The sequence below is a fragment of the Pyxicephalus adspersus genome, chromosome 4 (genome assembly GCF_032062135.1).
Source record: "Pyxicephalus adspersus chromosome 4, UCB_Pads_2.0, whole genome shotgun sequence".
In the NCBI taxonomy this organism is placed as follows: Eukaryota; Metazoa; Chordata; class Amphibia; order Anura; family Pyxicephalidae; genus Pyxicephalus; species Pyxicephalus adspersus.
The window spans coordinates 151,917,732-151,938,515 of NC_092861.1; the positions used below are offsets into that span (position 1 = coordinate 151,917,732).

The 20,784-nt window shown below is 42.8% G+C and overlaps 1 protein-coding gene and 1 long non-coding RNA gene across 2 annotated transcripts in view; one reads left to right on the forward strand and one right to left on the reverse strand.

The window, feature by feature from the left end:
* The window catches only part of KIF6 (kinesin family member 6), a 127,731-nt gene that overhangs the window by 85,682 nt on the left and 21,265 nt on the right, over positions 1-20,784 (forward strand). The gene's annotated exons all lie outside the window — the stretch shown is intronic.
* Positions 406-17,097, reverse strand: LOC140329621 (uncharacterized). Its single transcript, XR_011920516.1, has 2 exons — positions 16,769-17,097; positions 406-937 (listed from the first exon to the last, which is right to left on the reverse strand). It is a non-coding gene; the product is annotated as an uncharacterized lncRNA (long non-coding RNA).

The following is a 20,784-nucleotide window of genomic DNA, read 5'->3' on the forward strand; positions in this document are numbered from 1 at the left end:
TGGGAGTGATTGCTTTTCTGTTCTTAGCAGCTTTTTCTGAGGTCCGTTGGAGCAAATTGCACCAGGAGTTTTTTTTTTTTTTTTGCTTGCTTCTGGATTAGCTATGTCCATAGGGTTTTATATCTTGGATATGTTTATTTCCCTAGTGGTTGGACTTGATGGACTTATGTCTTTTTTCAACCTGACTTCCTATATAACTATGTAACTATGTAAAGTGGTCAGCATGTTGTGTAAATCAAATGGTTCTAACCCCCAGGTTTAATTCCAGGTTGTAATCTGACAGAACAGGACAAATGCAGAGGAGATGAATAATTTTAGGCACTGTTCATAGAAAGGTTCATCTTGTTTAGGCATTGTTCTTTATCTAATCTTTTTCCTTGATATGTGACTGGAATAGAAAATATGTACAAAAAAGTCAATTTATTCCGTTTTAAACATTTGAAGATATTTTTAACAGAAGAAAATGCAGAGGATTTCACAAGTCGAATTACAGTGAATGCCGCAGGTCATGGAAATGTCAACACCAAATCTAATAGGCCTTACACCACAGTATGCAAAATCCCAGCGTCTGTTCTTCATACCAGCATAGAATGTAATATATACAATACAGACAAGCATCCCAATTTCACAGCTTCATTCACCACAATGATTCACAACGTCCAGCCTCAGCCTGGCCACCATTCCTGTGAATTCTTCTCAGCCGTCTGTCCCAGACAATGCGGAATCCCTTCCTAACTGTCCTCACCACTGAATGCTTAATATTAACAGGATTATGCTGGGAATATCCGCAGGACCCTCAGAATAGGATGAAATCCAGTGCTGATTTTTTTTTCTGTGTTCAAGTGCTGATTTATTTAGTGAAAATTCATTCCAGAAGGCTTTAGTGGGATGCAGTGCTGGGATAGACTTTCCGTGAGACTGAACCCTATAGATGGCACTAAATAAAAAAAGATGAGGGCATTAAATATTAATATAGAAATATCAGATTTCCCTGCATATCCTTCCTGGCTGTAGAAACTTGGCTGCTCTCTATCTACAAATTATCAGCCCTGTTCATGGTTGCTTGGTACATTTACATCTCAATACGGACAACATTTTTTCCGTCAAAAATAGAAGTCAGAATAAAGGGACTTTTTTTTTGTCATGTCAGAGATGTTTCTTTCTATATTCAAGTTTATTGGATGGAAAATAGGTAGGTACAGCAAAGAAGTAGGTCAGGCGCCAGTTAACTAAAAGTAAAATGAACTAAGAATGATCTAGATCACTAGAGAGCATCTAGAGAGCACTCAAGCCCTTAGGCTGGGTACACATGTGCAATAATTGTTGTTGGAAAGGATCTTTTCACGATCCTTTCCAACGATAAAAGACTTCATGATGCATGAACGAGCACTGTACATACAGCACAGTTCTGCTCTATGGAGAAGGGAGGGGGGGAAATGACGGAGCTGCACCCCACTGCGCTCCCTCCCCTTCACTTTCATTACGATTGTTCGGCGTCTGTGCATCCACCTAGACAGTCGTCAAAACGATGGAGGACCAGCTCTGTACACACACCAGATTCTCGCCCAATATCAGCCCTGAGACGATTATCGGATGAGAATCACCTCTATGTAGCCTCTAAGTCACAACACAAAAAATACTGTAAGGCCAGACTCTGCCCACTGTTTCTGTGCTCTGGGTGCTGAGTTTTCTCCCTGAGGACGAAGAGGGTCTTTCAGGTGCCCATTGATCCACCTGGGCACTTCCTATTGGTTCTCTAGTAGCAGGGCCTTCTCATTCTGCACAGATTGATGACCTCCTCAAGACACAGTCAATTGGCTCTGGTATGAACTGTAACCCAGGATTTAGCAGGTATTACTTATGAAATTAGTGCTGGAAAGCGACAAGAATATTGGAGATGGGTGAGAGGAGGTAGTAGGAACCAATGGGAGATGCCCTGGAAATGGGACATACATTAAATTTGTGCTTGCTCATGTACAGAAGGAACACAGATCTCTTGGCATTAATTGACCTTAGACTGTGGTAATGACATATGACTATGGTAGGAACATTAGATTGTGAGCTCCTTTGAGGGACTGCTAGTGACATGACTGTGAAGTTTATACAGTATGGACTTTATACAGTATTAATAATAATAAAAATAATAATTAACATTGAGGTAGCAAGGAAATTAACAGAGGATCAAAGGAGTTGTCAGAACTTTCAGGTCCTCTTTAGATGTTTCAGGAGGACCTGAAACTTTTTTTTAATTTACTGTTTCCAAAAAGATAACTAGCAGGCAAGAAATGAGTCACCATTGTTGCCTGTGGGTTACCTGCAGCTGATCTTTTCTCCATTATAAACTTACCATGCTATGTTTTGTCTCTGTGGAGGTCATTATAGTAGGAAGGGTTTGCGTTCTCACATCAGAGCTGCCTCCCTGATAATGGATGATCCTATGATTTGTGGGACACTGAAGGAAGCAAGCAATAGAATAGCTGTGCCACAGAAACAGATGCTGGGGGATCCTTGCACTGCAGGTCAACAGGTACAGCTTCCTCGCTTCCTCTCTATCAGAGAAAAGTGAGCACTAAAGTTGTGAAATCACTAAATCTCACTTCAAATCTGATGAGCTGCATGCACAGCTGCAATTTTTGTTGCTGGAAATGATCTTTCATTGTTTCCAGTGACCAAAGAGTGACAGATGAACAAAGAAGCGATTCTGTTCTATAGAGAGGAAGGGAGGGATAGGATGATTGGCACCCTGCTGTGCTCTTCTCAATCGACATGTATAGAGGTCATTCTCTATTGGTCATTCATGGATCCATCAGAACCGATCCATGAACGACCTTGAGCAACTGATATATACATGTTAAATTCTCACCTGTGACTAGCCTTTTTGCATCAGGCAAAAATAATCTCACGTGTGTATATACCCTAACAGTCAGAGCAGTGCCTTAGATGATCTGACACTCCAGATATACAGGTACACATCAGGAAAGCACCTTCAGTTAAGGAATAATGCATCCTGATCATCTAATGACAATTTCCAGCGCTGCCTGCAACTCTGTGGGCCTTCTACTTTATCATAGTAAATGAAATGAGGTGAACCTGGCGTGTTTTCTTCTGTCTCATTAAAATGCCACATCAGGATGGGGAAAACCACAGAACGCCTAATGGGATAATCACTGTCAGTCCTTGTCTGTGGGCTTAATGAGAAACAGAAGTGTCTTCCTTCTGTGCAAATGAAGCTCTCAGCTATAACCTACAGCCCAGGAGATTGCCATCATTTACAGAACAGCTCTGTAGGTACACATAGAACATAAGCCAGGGCAGCCAGCAGCTATAGGGAAATGTCAGGGTCTTATCAAGGGTAAGACAGCAGCCATTTGCAGCCAGTTAAAATTTTTGCTGTCAATTTGGAGAACTGCTTGGCAGCGTTTGGCAGGGCATCACGGGCAGTTTGAGATACTCCTAGTTGTAGTGTGCTTCATTGTCACCATCAGGCTTGTATCTAACCTGATTCCAGATGATTTGATCATGGATAACTAGGTATCTTTTTGTTCTTTATTATCAAGAAAATGCTGTTCCATATATGTTTGTATACCTTACATAAAACAAGGTATCTGTAGTTCACCCTCCACAGTAGACTACAATAAAAGTTGCAGAATAAACACCAACTAAACCTGAGTCAAAATATTCCAGCTGTATCAAATGCAAAGTCCTTTTCAGCAAGCAGCCACCGCCTGAGAAAAAAAGCCAGTCTTTCCAGTTGCAAACAAGTGTCTTTAGTCTTTGCAAGGAAGCAGATCTCTCTATACTGAGACTGACATTTATTCATTCCTTTAATTTTGCAGTCAGCAAAACTCAACCTTATCAAGGGACCTCTGCAAAGTGACCACTGCTTCTAAACAGAAAGCAAGGGATCTCTGCAGCGGAGGACTGGCTGTGGCTGCTTTTCAAAGCAAACGGACTTTACGCCTTTACGTCTTTGTGCACATTTTGTTTTGATGTACCTGGTATTTGTTTGTTGATTTCAGCTAGAAGTTTAAGTGTGCTTTATTTACACTTTTACAGCTCTGTGCATGCCAAGTTGTAAGAACCAGCTACCACTGAGAGCCCTGGGCCTCTGGTATTAATCGGGAACCGATCCATATGGCACCCAGTCATGTGATCACCATTACAGATATGACGTAAACAAAGCCATGGCATAAACAGCTGCAGCCCTATTTATTTCCTCTATGTGCATGAAGAAATATCAAACCAAATTTCCTAAAAAAAAATTAGTTAAAAAAAAAAAACAGATTTTCTGTTTGGAGATGCTTTTCTGTCCAGCGATATCACTTGCAGCAGCAAGAACAAGGAAATAGCTGCACCTCCTGCTTCCCTTTAGTCGTGCAGCCTGAGATGTAACTTCTCAGCATCCCCAGCACATACACTGAGGTTGTGCACAGCTGAAGGGGCAGATGAGTCCCTGTCTGCCATTGGCTGCTGGGACATTATAACCCCTCTGCTCCCATTCACCAGTGCCTGTTGTAGCGTTAAGCTGGGCCGACCTACTACTGGTGTGTTATTTGTTACAGTTACTGTTGCTGACTTTGCCTGTTTCCTGACCCTGCAACTGTATGCTATCTGGACCGACCTTGTGCCTGTGACCGCGATTCTGCTTGGTCTTTACCCTTGGATACCTTGTCTAATGAACTGATTACCTGTGTATGACTTCTGGCTTTGTATTCTGGACTTGCCTCCGTAAAAACCTTGTACTGCATCATCTGTGGGCTCCTGATCCTCTGCGAGCCCTTGCTCCTTGCTTTGCACACAGAGGTCCTGGTGGCAACCGCCTGCCGGTGGCACAACTATCCTCCAGAGTCTGAATGGGGGCTTGCTATAGTGCAGAGTTCTGCGGTATATGGGGGACTGGTGTCTGATAATTACTGGGGCTGGACCAGGACCTTACAATTTTTTTTTTGTCAGCTTAAGAAAAGTTTAACAAGGGTAATAAACTTTGTTACCCAGCACTGACCCACAATATTTTGTTTGGCCATCTGAGCGTCATTGTTTCCGTTCACAAAAGGGTTGATGTATTAGTAAATTTGGGGACCTGTGACAATCATGTAAAATGCCCTCCGTAGATCAGTCTGAGCTCGCAGGGTTTGTGTAAGGTCAGCCTTTGTAATTTTCATCATTTGCAGACAATGAGTAAGCAGCGCTGGGCTTGCTGTGTTGTGATGAGCTGACATGATGCGAACATGCTGAGTCTGTATAAACAAACCCCTAATGATGGAGCTGGGGTGACCTGACCTGCCAAATGACTCCTCTTCTCCCATCTCTGTATCACTGTCTGGCCTGTGCATTCCTCTACAGGGACTACACAGAAATACCTGCGATGTAACATTACATTTCTCATACCGCCGTCTGTGGTGACATTCACTAGCACATTCCCTGAATACACCGCAGCCAAGTCATTTTGCTGGAACGCAGAAGGTGGAGAAGCTAGTTTGGTTCTGGCTGCTGTCTCAGTAAAAAACAAAAAAATCACTGGGTTTTATTAAAAAAAAAAAGCACCTAAATTCATGATTATGTGACCAAGTTTTCTTCTTTCTGTACTCTACTATGCATGTGTTGGCGTAGGGTTCCTCATTTCTTTGCTGATTTTTCATCCCAGGGACATGTTCCCGAGAAATTTTCTTTTGGATGTCTAGTGAGTCCTCGCAGTGTCCGTAAGACTTCTTTAGCCTAACGACATCAGAACGAGGGTTGCTGACCAAACCATTTGGCAGAGGGTCTGGACTGCAGCAATGAAGTGTAGTAGATGTTGGTCTGTTATACCAGTATTTCTCAACCAGGGTCCCCCAGAGGTTGCTGGGGGTTCATTGAGCAATGAGCAGTTTGAGCCTCTCAGATCAGTGTAAGTGACACCAATCATCATTTGGTTATCTGTAAAGGCAACATTCTTCCCAATGGCCAGCAATAAAAGAGGAATTCTTACCACTCACCACCATACTAATTTACCGTGAGCTGCTGATTTAGAATTCATAGAAGGGGTTCCTTCATGTTTAAAAGGCTAAGGTTAAGATTTACTCTATAGAATAATTAGCTCTATAGTTGGCAGGGTCCTCTCCTCCTCCTGTGTCACTGTCTGTATCTCTCTGTCATTTAAAACCCCTATTTATTGTACAGCGCTGCGTAGAATGTTGGTGCTATATAAACACTGTTTATTAATAATATTTATAATAATAATTAGGTATTATGGTAAGTGTATAAATAATGTGGCACCATCATTGTTCAGCCATCATCAAGGGTCAACATCCGCCTACTTAACTAAAACTGTTACCTTGTAAAGGTTTACAATATCATGTAAATCCTTCTATTACCTGTGTATCCTGGGCTATGTGAACACATACCACAAATTAGCTAAATTAGTGTTAAAAAAAGTGTTGGTACTTGTATAGAAAGTTAAGTTACCAGACCAAGTAAAGGGGGTTCAGTGGCAGGTCTATAAAATCAAACAATCCATTACATACCATAACATACGTCTCCTTATCATGTGTTCCACATTCACAACATACCGTATTTTTCGCCGTATAAGACGCTCGGCAGGGTCCTCTCCTCCTCCTGTGTCACTGTCTGTATCTCTCTGTCATTTAAAACCCCTATTTATTGTACAGCGCTGCGTAGAATGTTGGTGCTTTATAAATACTGTTTATTAATAATATTTATAATAATAATTAAGTAATATAGTAAGTGTATAAATAATGTGGCACCATCATTGTTCAGCCATCATCAAGGGTCAACATCCACCTACTTAACTAAAACTGTTACCTTGTAAAGGTTTACAATATCATGTAAATCCTTCTATTACCTGTGTATCCTGAGCTATGTGAACACATACCACAAATTAGCTAAATTAGTGTTAAAAAAAAGTGTTGGTACTTGTATAGAAAGTTAAGTTACCAGACCAAGTAAAGGGGGTTCAGTGGCAGGTCTATAAAATCAAACAATCTATTACATACCATAACATACGTCTCCTTATCATGTGTTCCACATTCACAACATATTTATACAGGCTGATAGTAAAGCATCGAGTTCCTGGTAGAAATGCTTGTTTACAGTAAGAAGCAGCAATCTCTTTCCCCGACACATTTCGCTATTCAGCTTCTTTAGGGGAGCTGATTGATTTATCAAATAAGTGTAGGAATTATTATTTTTATTATTATTTTTAAACAGGATTTATAGGAATGCAGATTAATGATTGTAAATCAGCCCACACTTTCATGAAGAGGTACCAGTATCTGTCCAGGGATTTTGCATTAAAAAATTTGAGTGGTAACACCTAGATTAAGGTTGCAGCATAGACTGTCGTGTGTCATCAGTAGCAGCATGCAGAGAGTTGCTTTTAGCCATGTGCTGTGAAGCAGAGCCAGAGGGAGTTATTTCCGCGACCAGCAGAGCCTAACACAAATGGGCCCCTTCTGCAGCATATCAGCGCTTTACAAAATCCATAGTCATATCACTAACTGTCCCTCAGAGGGGCTCACAATCTATTGTCCCTACCGTAGTCATTTGTCAATAACAGAGTCTAAGGCCAATATTAAGGAGAAGCCAATTCACTTGCTGCATGTTTTTGGGATATGGAAGAAAACCCAACACGGGGAAAATACAACTCCTTGGAGATGACGTCCTGGCCGATATTCAAACCTGTGCTGCAAAGGCCAGAGTGCTACTCACTGAGCCAACTGTGCAGCCCATTGAGGAAAGGCACCTTCCTACATACAACAGACTAACAAACAGCAGACTAGGTAAACAAGCAAGCTTAAAGTTTTTTTTTTAATACATTATAGATGGGCAGCACGGTGGCTCAGAGGTTAGCACTCTGGCCTTTGCAGTGCTGGGTCCTAAGTTTGAATCCCAGCCAGGACACTATCTGCATGGAGTTTGCAGGTTCTCCCCATGTCTGCGTGGGTTTCCTCCGGGTACTCCGGTTTCCTCCCACATCCCAAAAACATGCAATTAGGTTAATTGGCTTCCCCCTAAAAAATTGACCTTAGACTTTCATTAACCACATATGACTATAGTAGGGACATAGATTGTGAGCTCCTTTGAGGGACAGTTAGTGAGACGACTATGGACTTTGTACAGCGCTGCGTAATATGATGGCCCTATATAAATACTGTGTAATAATAATAATAATGATAATAGATATATATACAGGACAAATTCTCTCATTTCATGTTTGTAGACCTTTCCTGGAATGTCATTATTTGTCCTTGTATAAATTTGAGCTCATATGATTGCATACCCCTGTTAGAATTTATAAAATGTTAACCAGTTTTTGCCAAAATTATTGCCAAAAAGCAACTGGAAAAACCCATGTAACTGAATTATTTAAAGTGATCAGACCAAAACAAACGGACATGTGTTTGGAGAAAAACCAACATGACTTCTGAAGAGAAGAAAACTATCCATAGCGTGACACATGGAGGTGGATCTCTGCTGGGAAGGTGATCTACAGTGACACAAGGAATTCAGTTAAAACTGATGGCATAATGCATGCTGCATGCTACGGAATATTGGAAGACATTTTGCAATATGATCAAGACCATGTTCTGGACCAATTCCACCCTTTAGTTGCTGCATGAGAAAAAGTGAAAGTTTTGGTGTTGCCATTACAATCTCCTGACCTCAACATAATTGACCTCTTTTAGGGAAATCTCCAGTGTGCAGCTCTTGCTCAGCAACCAAAGTATTTACAGGACTAGAGGTCTTTTTTCAAGAAAAATGGGCAACCTAAAGAGGAAGTAAAAAAAAAAACACTTACCTTTATCCGTCGATCCATCGGGAGGCTTCTTTGATTGGGTCCCACGTTGTCCCAGTATCCTTTTTCTTCCACGCCAGGTGCTGCCATCTTCTTAAGTCTTCTTTCGGGTTCTTCTTCGTATGGCACCAGATGTCGCACTGCCCAGGTGTGAGATTGGTTGACTTAAATCGGGAAGAAAGTGCCGATTCCACTGCGCATGCCTGAAATCAACATTTTTTTCCTCCCATTAAAGAAAAGTCTCCTTCTGTGCATGCTCGATCCTCAGCCAGAGCCTCACAGGATGCCTGACGTAGGTATCCTGGGAGGCTTTGTGCTCCCATTCTGTCTTCATTGCCGTGGCAAAATTATTGGACCTCATTAAACACTACAGCAGGGGTCCAGTTATAATTATGAATTAGGGCAATACACAATAATATTAATTGGGGTAGCAAACTTTAAACTTCAACGTTTTATTTTTTTGATTTGTTTAGTGATTGTGACATTTCAAATGTTTTATTGGATTTATTATAAATGTGCACAGTCTGATCACTCATGTTTTCCTACAAAATGGTCTAAGCAATTCTGCCATGCATGTAAACCTTTGAGCATGACCCCTTATCCCCCTCCAGCTGTTACAGAGTTACCTTGCAGGAAATATAACTTGTAATGAGTGATGGTGCCTCCAAACTTAGGCACATTCACACATTATCAATCATGTCTTTCTGATGACACTTTAATTAAAGATCTGCTTCCTGAGGAGTCCATGAGTCACAGAAGTTGGCACACTATGTGTGCCAAACAATTTATTTTACTTCAGATCAAACCCAGGAAAACTGCCCTTCCAGCCATCTCTTTCACAAGACCGGGGCTGCCAAAGTACCGTATTTTTCGGCATATAAGACGCACTTTTTCTTCCCCAAAACTGGGGGGGGGAGTGGGTGCGTCTTATATGCCGGAGCGTCTTATACGCCGAAAAATATGGTATATTAGTGGCTGGAGGCTATATTCTACAACAGGTTGAGATTTGTCACCATTGCACAGTCACCATTGCACCATGCCTTTGTAGAGGTCCTGGACAAAAAATGTAAGAATTTTTAGATTCCTTTTTCTGTATCTCCAAAATCTGCCCCTACCTGTCCCCAGAGACCACCAAACTCCTTGTACCCGCTTCTATCTTCTCTCGTCTGGAGTACTATATCCTCCTCCTCTCTGGTATTCCACTAACCCGACTCTCTCCTCTACAATCTAATATGAATGCTGCAGCCAGACTTTTCCATCCTTCTCACCTACCTACCCCATACACAGCCTTCCCACCTACCTACCCCATACACGGCCTTCACATCTACCTACCCCATACACAGCCTTCCCATCTACCTACCCCATACACAGCCTACCCACCTACCTACCCCATACACAGCCTTCCCATCTACCTACCCCATACACAGCCTTCACACCTACCTACCCCATACACAGCCTTCACACCACCCCTCTTCAGCTGCATCTCTTTGTAGTTCTCTTCATTGGCTTCCATTTCACCTTGGGATCAAATTCATCTCCTGTGCTTTGTCTTTCAATCCCTCCACAGCTCTTGTCCTACCTACCTTCTTGATACACAAATCCCTCCACAGTTTTTGTCCCACTTACCTTTCTGACCTGATAGAAAACTACCCTCCTAGCTGCTCTTTTCGCTCCTCCAACCTAAAACTACTTCCCACCCAGCTTAAAACAGTTCTGGGAGTACACCTATGTGAATTTAGACAGAATGGTCTTAAATAATAATATGGTCATCGTTATGTGAGCTTTGTTTTAACCTTGTTACATCAGTTTACAGACAAGTCTAGCGTAATGATGATTCACAGCTCAAGAAAGATTGTAAAATAGGTTCTCTGCCAAATCTGGGCCAAAAATAATGAGCGGTCAGTATGAGGAAAAGATGCAGGAATTACATGGAAACAATATTTTAATGCTCTCAGCATTTTCCTCAGGAATGTCCAAGCTCCCTTTTTTCTTTAATAAATAGAAGTATCAAATTCTCTTCCACCCCTGTTAAAGACGCACAGCCAGACGGTAAATAGTATGCAACTGATAACCACGCGCCTTGCAGGTTCAGCGCGATGATGCTATGCGCAAAACATGCGAGTTCCAAAACATGGCTCCCATAGCTGTTTTTCTTGGGTAGCGGCTTGCAGTTTTCAGTTCGATCATTCCAGCAAAATATACGACACCCCTGATACTTGATACCCCCCCAAAAACAAAAAAATTAAGTAAAACTGTTTTCTATGTGTGCACAGCTGTTCTTTTTACTTTGTCCAAAAGAAAATCATTGAGGCAGGGTGCGGCCTACAGACCCATGTGGGAGTAGTGGAAGAGGCAGGAGGTGATTGTGTCAAACAACAGGACCCCATTGGGCCCCAAGGGACCGAGTACAGCCAAGGAGGTCTGAAAACGACGTGTAGGTGGATTTGGAGGCAGGTTAATGTCACCGTTATAATGTTCAGTTAGCCTGTAACACTGTTGAATTTATCTTGGACGTACATCTGCTTGATTCATTGCAGAGCTGATGAATTCCCACCTACAAGCGAGCCTCGGGATATTCTGGTTAACGTACATCATTTGGCAGGCCCTAAAGCCAATGTCGTATAACAAAGGGTCATTTCAGGGTAATCTAGTGCATAAAAATGTCATGTCTGCAAAAGCTGCCATAAAAATAGATTATTCTGCAGTCATTTAGCCTTTAACAGAATAAAGATCTGTTTTCTTTTTTAAGTTACAGCAGCATTTATTAAAAAGTCAGTTCACAAAAAATCTGATATATCAAGAGCTGTGTTAAAGAAGACAAAATGGGAACAAAACTTTTGGAGCTTTTTGCTGAAGTTGTCTTTGGTCTCATACTCTATCTATCTCAAAGCTAGGAAATTTTTTTTGGCTCAGAGGCCACAATGAGTTTTAAAATTCGACAGACGGGCCGGGCAAGTATCAGTTGGATGAAGGGTGTTTGTATGAACTGATATAAATTACATCTAAAAGCCATTACCTAAATGTAAACAAAAAAACTTATATTCAAATTACATTATATTACAGTAGGAACAGTGTTGCTGGTCGCCCGTTTTTGCTAGTGGACAATCTTGTAGCAATATTTAAAGTTTGCCTATTATTAAACAGTATTCATATAGCGCCAACATATTACACAGTGTTGTACATTAAATAGGGGTTGCAAATGACAGACAGGTACAAACAGTGACACGAGAGGAGGAGGAGTCTCTGCCCGAAGAGCTTACAATCTAGGAGGTGGGGGAAGTATCACAATAGGAGGGGGGATACGGAATGGTAGGTGAGTAGTGAGGGTTTAGGAGACAGAAGAAGATGGGTAGGCAAGTTTGAAAAGATGGGTTTAAGGGCTCTTTTAAAAAGTAGAAATGTGCAGAAAGTAGGAACAAGCCGAATAGGACAAGGAAGACCATTCCAAAGAGTGGGGGCAGCTCTAGAAAAGTTTTGGAGCCGTGCTTGTGACTAGGTTTTGAGGAAGTCATTAGTAGGTAATTAGGTTCGTATGCCAGATACAGACAGTGACACAGGAGGAGGAGAGGACCCTGCTCCAAAGAGCTTACAATCTAAGAGGTGGGGAAGCAGCACACAATAGGAAGGGAATATGGAATAGGAGGGTAAGTAGTGAGGGTTTAAGAGACAGAAGTAATTGTTAGAATATGTGGGCAGCTGTGGAAATTTACAGTCAACAAATGCCAAAAGTTGACAATATGCAACCAACCAACAAACAGGCAATTCCCCTGATATCAACTGGTGTAGAATAATTTTCCAGATGAGATCTCCATGATGCCTGGCACTTTTAAGTCGTTCCCCGTTTGAGAAGTCTTAACGTCCATTACCAGGACAATGAGGGGCTTTAGGAAGTTAAGGGCCTTTCAATGGTCTGTTGTATTTACAGTAACCAATCATGAAGAGGAAGATTTGCCCATGGTGCACTTACACCTGAATGGAGTCCAAATGTGCCCATTGATTACGGTATTTTTCGCCCTATAAGACGCTCCGGAATATAAGACGCACCCAATTTTAAAGGAGGAAAATCTAGAAAAAAAGATTCTGAAAGATTATTCCCCTTCTGATCACTCATGTGCCATTCAAATTCCCCTTCTGATCACTCTATGCCTTTCAAATTCCCTTTCTGATCACTCTGTGTCATTCAAAATTCCTTTCTGATCACTCTGTCATTCAAATTCCCCTTCTGATCACTCTGTGCTTTTTTTCCACTGTACGGCAGTTAGGACAGGGAACAGCAGGTGGCGCTGTGCCGGCTTCTTTCGCTCTGCTTTACAGACAGGAGAAGACACGTGCTGCTGCCAGAGAGAAGAGACAGACGCTGCTGCAGCCAGAGACACACGCAGGATCGGGTATCGGGTGAGTATATTATTTTAGTTATTTTATCACACCTTTGTCGTATAGGACGCACTAGCTTTCCCCCCCCCAGTTTTGTGGAAGAAAAAGTGCGTCTTATACTGCAAAAAATACGGTAAACTCCAAAAATGTTGGGCTGCAGTTTCTGGGCTCCTTATTATTTAAACTGGGAAGCTGAAAACAGGCTATAGGGAGGAACTTGGAGCAGGAGGGAGCACAAACGCCTGAGGCATACAGTAAACTTTATTTATTCGGGGGGTATGGACACACTTACAAACTGCCATGGTGTTCATTCTACATGCACCAATAAAGTTTTTTGAATGCCCTATTTACCGTATTTTTTGCAGTATAAGACGCACTTTTTCTTCCACAAAACTGGGGGGGGGGGAAAGTTAGTGCGTCCTATACGACAAAGGTGTGATAAAATAACTAAAATAATATACTCACCCGATACCCGATCCTGCGTGTGTGTCTGGCTGCAGCAGCGTCTGTCTCTTCTCTCTGGCAGCAGCACCTGTCTTCTCCTGTCTGTAAAGCAGAGCGAAAGAAGCCGGCACAGCGCCACCTGCTGTTCCCTGTCCTAACTGCCGTACAGTGGAAAAAAAGCACAGAGTGATCAGAAGGGGAATTTGAATGATAGAGTGATCAGAAGGGGAATTTGAATGACAGAGAGTGATCAGAAAGGGAATTTGAAAGGCATAGAGTGATCAGAAAGGGAATTTGAATGGCACATGAGTGATCAGAAGGGGAATACCGGTATGAATGGCACATGACTGATCAGAAGGGGAATAATCTTTCAGAATCTTTTTTTTCTAGATTTTCCTCCTTTAAAATTGGGTGCGTCTTATATTCAGGACCGTCTTATAGGGCGAAAAATACGGTACATAGCGCATGAATAAAGTTCATTGAATGCCTGATTCACATGGCAGTGTAGCTGTACTAAATTTGGTAGAAGACGGTGCGCCTGGGTCAAGTCTTTGGGTCTGGCTGGCTCCTATGGCTGTGAGAAGCCGAAGAGCTGATCCGTGGGAATATTTTCTACCATAACACCACAAAATTTTACACACTGAACATAGAAGTTTCCATTTAAAACTTTTGAAGGTGATTTAAACTGACAGATCTACGGCCTGCCTGCTATTCACTTGTCTTTTGTCGCTTCAGACTCAAGTCACATTTGTTTTGTCCAAATTAGAAATGTTTCTTTTTGAGTTCCGGCTTTCAGATTATCCGGTGACAGCTGTCAGTGACCGGCTACCACCAGCACCGCTCACATTACTGACCGCAGGACAAATAGTTCACTTCCTGCCGGGTAAAAGAAGAGCGTTCTAGAGAGACACAAAAGATCCTTGTTCTGGAAGTTGGTTTCAATCCGACCTGGATGGCTCTCCCTCCCCTCCGCTGCCCTAACTTTTTCCTAAAGTTTACATTTTTCTTTTTTTATTTTTACTTGAACAATGCATTATTTAGATCCCATAATCACAAACATGCCCCCCCCCCCCCAATCATTTGTTCTGGACAAGACCCGGTCTGCAGGCCTGACTTTTTGCTGCCAGAAGTCTGCAGGAAAATGTTACCCAGATGGAAGGTCCTGGCGTCTAGCAGCATACGGCGTATGCGTTTGCTCACGTTTTTTATTTATGCTGAATGTTTGCTGCTGACTGGCTTTGTTTATTGTAATCTGGCATCTTGATAGGAGTCACAGCATAGAAGCATGGCTTTGTGTCCCAGTGATGTGGTTATTTGCAGCCTGTCAGGACAGTGTTTTAGGGCATGGCATAGACATACAGTTCTTATTGACTCCGCTCATTTTTTATTTTTTGTGTTATTTACAAGTGCCCTCTAGTGGATCCAGGATCTAAATCATAAAATATGTTTACAATAATAAATACAGAAGGCAGAGCCCCTGCTGCTGCTGCTGATTAGACAAAATGCTCCACAGTGACCCTTCTATAAGGCCAACATAGACCTGGCGTCTGCAGTGCTTCTCTGAACATGAACTGTCCCATTGTGACCACATAGGTCTATGGAACAGGAAAAGGGAGGTGGACTTCACTTCCAACTTAGCACACTCAAAAGCTTCTTCGACAACCCATTCAAATACCATGTCCATTCATTATTATTAATAATAATAATAATAATATTTAACAGGATTTATATATCGCAAACATATTACGCAGATACTAAAACTGACACAAGAGGAGGAGAGGACCCTGCCCAGAAGAGCTTACAATCTAGGAGGTGGGGGAAGTATTCCCACAATAGGAGGGGAGATATGGAATGGTGGGAAGTAGTGAGGGTATAGGAGACAGAAGAAGACGGGTGGGCAAGATTGAAAAGATGGGTTTTAAGGGCTTTTTTTAAATGTGCAGAAAGTAGGAACAAGCTGAATAGGACGAGGAAGAGACCATTCCAGAGAGTGGGGGCAGCTCTAGACAAGTCTTGGAGCCGTGCGTGTGACGAGGTCATGGGTAGGTCAATAGGTTCATATGAGGTTGATTGCGCTTTGAATTCCCGGGGGAGAATTCTGCATGATTTTGAAGTTTGTGGAGTTTCCTGGCCATTTGTGAAAAGAGACACTCATAACTTGACTTACAATCAGCTTTCTAATTCATCCCAAAGCTGATGAGGTCAGGGCTCTGTGCAAGACACTCGAGTTCCTCCCCACCAAACTGGTGACCCCATGTCTTTATGAAGCTGGCTTTGTACCCCGGGGCACAGTCATGGGAGAACAGAAAAGGGTCTTCACCAAACTGTGATCAAAAGACTGGGAAAGCACAATTGTCTACAAGGTCTTTGTATTATGGAGGATTACCAGGACCCCTCACTAGGGACACCTAAACTCCATCATTTGGAGGGGAGTCCACGTCGTTTCGGCTATATAGGGTATGCAATGTATTACTGCCACTACCATTTAGCCTCCTTGCTACGGATCTCTTGCGGGATCACCAGGGATTATTTTAATCAAAGCTCAATAAGCTTAGAGACATGGCTCTCATAGTTGGGTTTTATACCTGTATGTGAAATTTATATAAAGTTTTTTTAAAAAAAGAATGGGATCCCATAGGACGGGGTTAGGGAATGGACACGCCCCCAAACCTGCATCTGTAGTTGCAGTCTGGATAGCTTTGTGCTTCTTGTGATATGGATTTATTCCCTAGATCAGTGTTTATCAGCCAGGGGTACCTCCCCAGGATGCTGAGGGTCCCTTAAGCACCAATGATCTTTTTGTCTATCTGTAACGGTGACATTCTTCCCACTGCCAAGCAATGTAAGAGGAATTTTTCCTACTGACCACCACACTAATGTACCGTGATCTGTGGATATAATAATTATAGAAGGGGGGCCCTGAAAGTTATTTCAAGGGTTCCTCCATAATAAAAGGGTAAAAAAAAGGCTGCACTATATGGTTATTATTTTGCTGAAGCTATTGCGAAGTATTTCTTTATAAATAATATATTTTTATCTTTTCATTATTTTTCCCATCTCCTCCAGCCTCTTTTTGACACTTTTTAGTATATAAGGACCTTCGCTGCAGGATCACCATAGTTAAAGCTCAAAAAAATAAAAAAAAATCACACTTACCTTTAATCCTGCAGATCCGTAGATCTGTTGGAAGGTTTCCCATGTCGTTTCCCCTAGAGGAAGCGCCGGGCTCTGATATCCTCTTCTCTCTTCCTCCGGCTTCTTCTTCCTACGTCACCCGGTCCCACACTGCACAGGCACAAGATCAGATGACATGAATGGGGAAAAAGATTGCCGATCTCATTGCGCATGCAGTTTTCTTTTCTTCCAATAAAGAGAGGGCTCCTTCTGTGCATACTTGAGATCAGACATGCGCAGAAGGAGCAGCCAGGACTCTTATGGGATGCATGACGTAGGTATGCCGGGAGGCTTTTGCACTTCCATTTGCATTCAAGACGGAAAGGGCAGGTTTCTTACAAAATAAATTGGCAGTCTTAGAAGTTGCTCGGCAGTGGCCATTTTCATATCACTGTTTTAATGAGTTTATTTTCAGCCCGTTTTGATGTAAAATAGAGGGAAGCATTAAACGGCCAACACCTTGAAATCTGGCCTCCATCACCACTAGATGGCTTGATTTTGTTGTGCTCGCTGCCATTAATTCCTTGGCTTGTTAATTTGGCAATGGGATGCCTGGAATAGTTTTCAGATGTGTTTGTTTTGGAGATCAGTGTGCTATTCCTGAAATATTTGCACAGATTCTCCATAATAGCATTATTGTGAATGATACGCATGGGTAGACACAGAACAATGCCTGGACGGGGTGCCATTCTCTCATTATTCCTTTTCATCTACCTCCTTTAAAAGTACATTTACCTGTACAGGGGCAAAAGATGGATCTGTAACACACACAGGGTATTTAGATGAAGCTGCTACTAACATTTTGCAATGTATGAAAATGGGATAAGAATAAAGTAGCACAAGGAGCCATTAGTCTGTGTGCCAACATGGAGCATGCTGATAGCAGGAGAAAGCAAAATGACAGAAAGGTGAGCTCTGCTGCTTCACTTTCCAATCCCAGGGTGAAGGGAAAGGTCCATGGCACCCTGGCATCAGAGGAAGTGAGTTGAATGAAACCAGGGATCATATAACCAGGAAGGATAGGACTGGAAATGAAGTACTGTGGGGTGATGTGTAAAAAAAGTAAGCATTGCTTCAAAAGTGTGCAGGACCAGGGGATCTGTGCCCTCTTTGGTGTCACCTTCCTTGCACTCCTCTGCAGCCTGTAGTAGCAACTCTGCCCAGGAATCCTATCCACTGGTACTTCCTGGTCTAAACCATGTGACCCCGTGAGAGCTGCCCCTTGACCCCAGAGGACCAGCATATTGTGCAAAAGTCCTGGCACAAGTGTAAACACCACCTGAGCTGCTTTTGGTGGTGGATTATGTTACCTGATGGTCACATGATCCCCACTTGCCACATGACCTCCCCTATCCCGCATTTTCTGATTCTGTCTTTTTAGTATACTGACCGTGGCTCTGTCTGACTACTCCTGATTGCCTTCTGGCAACTCCCATCTGCCGTCTGGGATTTTAGGAGCAAATATTCCCTTGCCCAATCGTGCCATTGACTGCTGAAACTTTATAGCCTCTCTGCTCACAGTCCCCAGTGCCTGTTGTCAGAGGTTGGAACTCGAGTCGCGACTTGGACTTTAGTCCGACATAAGTCACCGAATGAATGACTTGCAACTTGACTCGCGACTTGCTTTTTCTGCTGACACCTAAAGGAAGGAAGAATTTGCTTTGCTTCCCCTCCCCTTCAGCTATCAGAGGAGAAAACTTAGAATGCAAGAAAGGTGTGGAGGAAGACAGTGAGTCTTCTGTAACACCGCCTTCCTCCCCGCCTGTCTTGCATTCTAAGTTTTCTCCTCTGACAGCTGAAGGGGGGAAAGGGGTTGTAAGAAGGCTGTGTTACAAAAGCCTCACTGCGTTCCTCCCTTCCACCTTCATCTGTCAGAGGAGAAATCTGTGGACTTAGAATGCCATCCTGTGCTCAAGAACAGGATCAGAGCACTGTTTCAGAGACTTGACTTGGGACTTGGTGTCAGTGACTTGGGACTCGACTTGGACTTGAAGGGTGATGACTTAGTCCAACCTCTGCCTGTTGTAGCATTTAGCTGGGCTAACCTGCTGCTGGTGTGTTATTTGTTGGATTTACTGTTGCTGACAGTGCCTGTTCTGCAGCAGTATGCTGCCTGGACTGAACTTTGCCTGTAAACCCCGACTTTGCTTTGTCTTCTACCCTTGGATACCTCGTCTGGTGGACGGATTACCTGTGTATGACATCTGACTCTGTATTCTGGACTTGCCTCTGCTGGAATCCCTTGTACTGCATTATCTGTGGGCTCCTGGCCCTCTGTCAGTCCTTTCCAAGATGCCTTGTGGGGGAAATATTTGGATTAAAGGTGAATGTTGGAAGCTGGTTTTGTGATTTTGTTTTTTAATGGGTTATAATCATTTTATCTTGGTAATTTTAGACACAGCTCTGCTTTGCGTTCTCTTGCACTTTTCTATACAGCCAGTAGATGGAGCCCCTAAAGCCCTTTACATGAGAAGTATTGTATCGCTATCAGATGTGCTGAAAGAAGTCTGCTTTTTACAGAACCTAGGTAATGACAGATGAATGAATGAGTGCTAAGCGCACAGAGCTCTTCTGTAGAGAGGAAGGACAAGCAAGTGGCACCTGATGTGCTCTCCTCCTAAAAAGCACATAGGTTGTTCCCAATTTACCAGGATGGATCAAAGTATAACATCTGGGGGATTTTTATACACATGTCAGAATTTCACAGTGAGGGCCCATTGACAACTCCTCACTAGATAGCTTAATCCAAGGGGGAGCATCAAAACAGGCTTCATCTGCCATGCTCTCACTTTGGGTAACCCATAAGGCTCTAGAAATCCTTTGACTTGTGTTACGTGTTTATTTGTAAGACAAGGATTGCTTTTTTAAAGGAACAAAAAGACATATGAAAAACAGTTTAAACATAAAACACCATCCTAGTTCTTCTTTACCATACCAAAATCACAATAATGTCTTTTCTCATCATTATTGAGCAATTCTGTAATTGTCCTAGAGAACGGAGAGCCCGGACTTCCCGACAGTTCAGGTGAGGTCAATGTGTCTGGCAGGTTCTGTACTCAGGGCAGTTGGCACCGTCGACTGCAGAATATCTTTGTAACGCACATGGAATTAGTTCTGCCTAAGGTGTTCAGCTCCGGAGATCGAACGTAGTCTCTCTTGGATGGATCGTCTGTATGAAGGGCCAAGATCCACCGTGCTTTCCAGACTCATCTTAATCAAAAACTCTCTTATTTATGTCTCCTATGTGATGGAAATTTTAACCAACTCATTTTAAACGAGGCATTCCTGAAATATCTGTGTATGTATGAGAATCATTAGAGAGAGGAATATTCTTCATACCATGTGTAGCCATACAAGGGCGAGATAAAATACACCACATGCAACAAATGGAAAGAATCTTTTAAAGCAGAACTATCCTTAAAAATCACACTTACCTTTACTTCTGCAGAGCCTTCAATCCCTCTGATGCTGCCCTTGATTTGACCTGAGTACAGTCCCTCTTTATCCCTGCACAGGTGAAGCTCCAGGTGTGTAAAGGGGAGAGAGCGCAGCGGGGTGCCACTCTGTCATTCTCCCCTCTCTATAGAGCAGAACGGCGCTGTAGTACAGCACTCTCTCATGCATCATGAAGTCTTTTGTTGTTGGAAAGGATCATGAAAGATCCTTTCCAATGACAGGTATTGCACTGTGTACGCAGCTTTAGTTGTCTGCCTTCTGCTCAGCAGCTCGCAGCATCCCCTGCTGCCTTTTAGCTGTGCAGCCAGAGATGTACCTTCACAGCATCCCCAGCACATACACTGAGGGTGTGCACAGCTGAAGGGAATTTTAGGAGCAGATTAGTCCCTGGCTTCATCCTGCCATTGGCTGCTGGGACCTTTTAGCCTCTCTGCTCACAGTCCCCAGTGCTTATTATAGCATTAGGCTGGGCTAACCTGCTGCTGTTGTGTTTTTCATTGGATTTACTGTCGACTGCCGACTGCTGCCTGGACTGACCTTTG